General features: G+C 39.8%; 1 protein-coding gene across 5 annotated transcripts in view; it reads right to left on the bottom strand.

Moving 5' to 3' along the window:
- Positions 1–5,139, bottom strand: part of SFMBT1 (Scm like with four mbt domains 1) — a 157,391-nt gene that overhangs the window by 87,802 nt on the left and 64,450 nt on the right. The window contains exon 1 of one of the 5 annotated variants that reach the window (XM_023513025.1): positions 2,661–2,707. The exons of the other annotated variants lie outside the window; for them this stretch is intronic. The gene's annotated coding sequence lies outside the window, so the exon portion shown is untranslated. Of the gene's footprint in view, positions 1–2,660; positions 2,708–5,139 lie in introns of those variants that run through there. 5 annotated transcript variants of the gene reach the window in all.

Genomic DNA, 5,139 nt, shown 5'->3' on the forward strand with positions numbered 1-5,139 from the left:
TCCCTTTTGGAAAACCATATGGAGAACACTCAGAGATCTAAATATAGATCTACCATTTGATCCTGTAATTCCTCTGTTAGGTATATATCAAGAAGACCATAAAGCATGCTATAATACAGATATATGGACCAGAATATTCATTGCAACCCAATTCACAATCACTAGGTCATGGAAGAAGCCCAAGGGCCCATTGACCCATGAATGGATCAATAAATTGTGGTATATGTACACCATGGAATACTATACAGCCACAAAGAAAGATGGAGACCTTGCCTCCTTCATGTTTACATGGATGGAGCTGGAAAATGTCCTCCTTAGCAAAGTATCTCAAGAATGAAAGAAAAAGTATCCAATGTACTCAACACTATTATGAAACTAATTGTTAGCTATCTTAGGAAAGCTACAATCCAAATGGAGTCCTAGACTACAGGGAAAGGGGAGGGAGGGAGGGGAGGGGGGAGGATGGATGAAGAGAATGATATTGTGGGGATCACGCCTATAATTTATCCTATTAGGATACATGTGAATTTGTCTAAAGGTAGAATATAAATGTCTTAACACAACAATTATGAGAAAGACATGATGGCTATGTTAGCCAGTTGGATGAGAGTCTTCCAAACTGCATATGGAAGCAACACACTGTATCCTATGATAGAATTAATGTACACAATTATGATCTAATAAAAAATAAATTTTAAAAAAAGAATTATTTAAGTAAGTTCTCATAAACTAACTGATCTGGACCTTGTTCATTTTATTTAATATGTTAGTAAATTAAACAGGTATCTAGATAGTTGTAGGGGGTTCTAATAAAACATACTAAAACCAGGAGAAATTTTAAACATAAGAAATATAAATAAAAAATTAAAAGCAAAGCTAACTGGACAAAACAAGCTATGAAGTGAATTATAAACAATTAAAACTAAGCCCAGGTAGAATAAAACCAAACTGAATTCACTGTTTCACTTTTAGTCAGACATTAACATAAAATAAACCCACCATAGAATAATCACCTTTTACCTGATCTCTTAAAAGACCTAAAAGTCAGCTGGCACCTGTAGCACAGTGGTTATGGGGCCAGCCACATACACCGAGGCTGGCAGGTTGGAACCCAGCTCAGGCCAACAATGGCAGGGCAGCACCTATGGCTCAATGGGTAGGGTGCTGGCCCGATATACCTAGGGTGGTGGGTTCAAACCCAGCCCCGGGCAAACTGCAACAAAAAATAGCCAAATGTTGTGGTGGGTACCAGTAGTCCCAGCTACTCGGGAGGCTGCGGCAAGAGAATTGCCTAAGCCCAAGAGTTGGAGGTTGCTGTGAGCTATGATGTCATAGCTCTCTACTGAGGGCGATGAAGTGAGACTCTGTCTCTTAAAAAAAAAAAATGGCAAATGCAACAAAGAAAAATAGCTGGGCCTTGTGGTGGGCACCTGTAGTCCCAGCTACTTGGGAGGCTGAGACAAAAGAATCACTTGAGTTCAAGAGTTTGAGGTTGCTGTGAGTTGTGACACACCACAGCACTCTACCAAGGGTGACATAGTGAGACTCTGTCTCAAAAAAAAAAAAAAAAAATCTAAAAATCATCTGAGCAATAAAAAGTTACACTAAATTTTGCCCTACCATCCTGTTTTAGGTCACACATGTAGTCTACGTGCTAAGCCCAGCAACAATAACCAGGCTTCATGTTAATGCACTATGTTTTCATGACTAAGATCAACATTGAATAAGAGTATATTACATGGGAAAGATATAATACTGCCAGAGAGATTTCTGTGGAAATGATCCTTAGCCAAATTATTAACATGTCTGACATACATAATTTTTAAAGGGATGGATAAGAACTCAGCATGGCTCTAAAAACTGCTAATGTGTACAGTGGTTGTAGAAAAATATTTTAATTTGATATTTATAAGGCAATTAGCACAAAAATTCCTACTGAAATGTCTGAATTTGTACACCTATCCCTCAATTCAAAAGCTGTTAATTCCAGCAATAAGTTCAAGTATGCTGTTAAATAGGGTAACTACAACAATTCAGCAAATTGGTGCTCTATTTCAGCAGACTTACAAAGTTAACCCTGCCCTTAACAGAAAATATTTGTGGTAGAGGTATAGATTTCTGTTGGCCTTTCACTCTTCCCAAAAGTCAACCGTCACTACGTATCCTATTTAACTACCTAATTTAAACACAGTGCTTCTTCCATCTGCCAAATGTCAATGTAACTGGATTATTAACAGTAGAAATCTTATATTATTTTTCTAGGTTTTTTGTTGCTTTTGTTTTTATCGTTTTTAACCCACCACTACATGTCCTGACTAGCGAAACTTTTTAAAATTCAATCTCATAAAATCAAGGTTTAGTGCAATGCTGACAAATCTTACCCACTCATATCATCTAAATTCTAGTTAGTTAAGTCCTAACTTAACTTTTTCAGGATTATATAAACTCAACACAGGCCATATCTGTCTCAGTTGAATAAAGTGGTACTAATAAATTTATAAAACCACTAAAAGTTTTAAACAAAACCCAGAACCCAAGAATAACCTAAATTAGGGCAGGAGAGAGTGAAGCCAAATCATGAAGCCAGTATTTTTAAGAAATTATTTTGGACCAACAATGAGAAATTCTGAAGTAAAATATAGCACAAACATACAACGTACCACATATGGCCATTAAAAATTGTGTAAGAAGGCTCGGCGCCTGTGGCTCAAGTGGCTAAGGCGCCAGCCATGTACACCCAAGGCGGCGGGTTCAAATCCAGCCCAAGCCCGCCAAACAACAATGATGGCTGCAACCAAAAAATAGCCAGGCATTGTGGCGGGCAACTGTGGTCCCAGCTACTCAGGAGGCAGAGGCAGGAGATTCACTTGAGCCCAGGAGTTGGAGGTTGCTGTGAGCTGTGATGCCACGGCACTCCACCCAGGGGGACAGCTTGAGGCTCCTGTCTCAAAAAAAAAAAAAAAAAAATTGCGTAAGAAGCCAGAAATGGTGGCATCACAGCTCACAGTAACCTCCAACTCCTGGGCTTAAGCAATTCTCTTGCCTCAGCCTCCCAAGTAGCTGGGACTACAAGCACCCACCACAATGCCTGGCTATTTTTGGTTGAGTTGTCACTGTTGTTTGGCAGGCCCTGGCTGGATTCGAACCCACCAGCTCTGGTGTATGTGGCTGGCGCCTTAGCTGCTTGAGCTCCAGGCGCCAAGCCAAGTACATCCATTTTTATAGTATAGTTTGTGATAAAGATGAAATTCTATATCAATAGTAGAAGGACAAAAATAAATAGTATTAAAAAATTAGCTATCCTTTGCAGGAGAAGAAAATACATATTAGATCCTCACTTAGGACGAGAAGATCAAGACCAGCCTGAACACTGTAGTCAGACCCCCACCTCTACAAAAAAATAAGGAATGCTAGCCAGAGCATGGTGGTACATGCATGTAGTGCCAGCTATTTGGGAGGTTGAGGCAGGCACACTGCTTGAGCCTAGAAGTTGGAGGCTGCAAGTAAGCTGTGAAGATGCCACTGTATTCTAACCCAAGCAACAGAGCAAGACGCTGTTTCAAAACAAAACAAATAAAACATTAGATCCTTACTTTATGTCACCACATAAATAAATTTCAGGTGAATTAAAAGAGAAAAACACGAAAAACAGCAAAAAGATTAAAAGAAAACATAAATGAAAATGGTTATAACCTTGGGATTGCATAGACTTCCTTAAACAGGAAAGCCATAAAATGGATACATTTGACTAAATAAACATTTAAAATTTCCAATATACAAAAAGAACCACAAACTGGCAGTCCTCAAACCTTTTTGGCAGGAGGAACTGATTTCACGGAAGGTAATTCTTCCACACACCAGGGCAGGGGGTGGTTTGGGGATGATTCGAGCACATTACATCTCTACCTCAGATCTTACGAAGCATGCAACTTGGATCTCTCCATGTGCAGTTTACAGTAGGGATCCCACTCCTATGAGAATCTGATGCCACACCTGGTCTCACAGGAGGCAGAGCTCAAGCAGTGATGTGAGCAATGGGGAGTAGCTGTAAATACAGAAAAGCTTTGCTTACTCACTTGCCATTCACCTCCTGCTATGTGGCGTGGTTCCTAACTGGGCTTTCCATAAACAACTTAATTCTTTTTTTAAAAAGAATTAGGGTCTCACTCTGTCACACAGGCTAGAGTACAGTGGCACAGTAATGACTCACTGTAACCTTGAACCCTGAATTCCTAGGCTCAAGCTATTCTCCTGCCTCAGCTTCCCAAATAGCTAGACTATAGGCACACACCACCATGCCTGGCTAATTTCTTTTTAGAAATAAGTCTCACTATATTGCCCATACTGGCCTCAAACTGCTAGCCTCAAGTGATCCTTCTGCCTCAACTACCCAAAATATTGGGATTACAGCCATGAGCCACCTTGCCTAGTCAATATACAACATTAAAAGATAAGCCACAGAAGAAACTATTTCCAGCATATATAACAGACAAAATATAAATAGCCATCATAACAGATAGTGTCTATAAATAAGAAAGAGCCAACCTAATAATAGGGAAAATTTTTTAAAAGGTCAGATATAAACAGGAATTTTACAGAAGAAATACAAATGACCAATAATCATATAAAAATATGTTCAAACTCAACAGCTAAAATAAGTTATTCTTCTCCCAGACTGGCAAAAATAAAAGGCTAATAATATCCAAAATGAGTGAAAATATGGAACACTGGAAGCTGTCGTTAAGATGAAGAGAATAAACGAATACAGCCCTTTCAGAGAGAAATTTTTTTTTTTTTGAGACAGAGCCTCAAAGCTGTCACCCTGAGTAGAGTGCTGTGGCATCACAGCTCACAGCAACCTCCAAGTCCTCAAGTGATTCTCCTGCCTCCGCCTCCCAAGTAGCTGGGACTACAGGCGCCCACCACAATGCCCAGCTATTTTTTGGTTGCAGCCGTCATTGTTGTTTGGAGAGCCCAGGCTGGACTGGAACCTGCCAGCTCAGGTGTATATGGCTGGCACCTTAGCCTCTAGAGCCACAGGCGCTGAGCCTCAGAGAGAAATTTTATTCTATCAAATATTTTAACTTGCATTCTCTTTAGCTCATTAATTCCACTTCCAATATCTATTTCAGCCTAGGC

Source organism: Otolemur garnettii, unplaced genomic scaffold (assembly GCF_000181295.1).
Source record: "Otolemur garnettii isolate 467f Iridium unplaced genomic scaffold, OtoGar3 scaffold00032, whole genome shotgun sequence".
Taxonomy (NCBI): domain Eukaryota; kingdom Metazoa; phylum Chordata; class Mammalia; order Primates; family Galagidae; genus Otolemur; species Otolemur garnettii.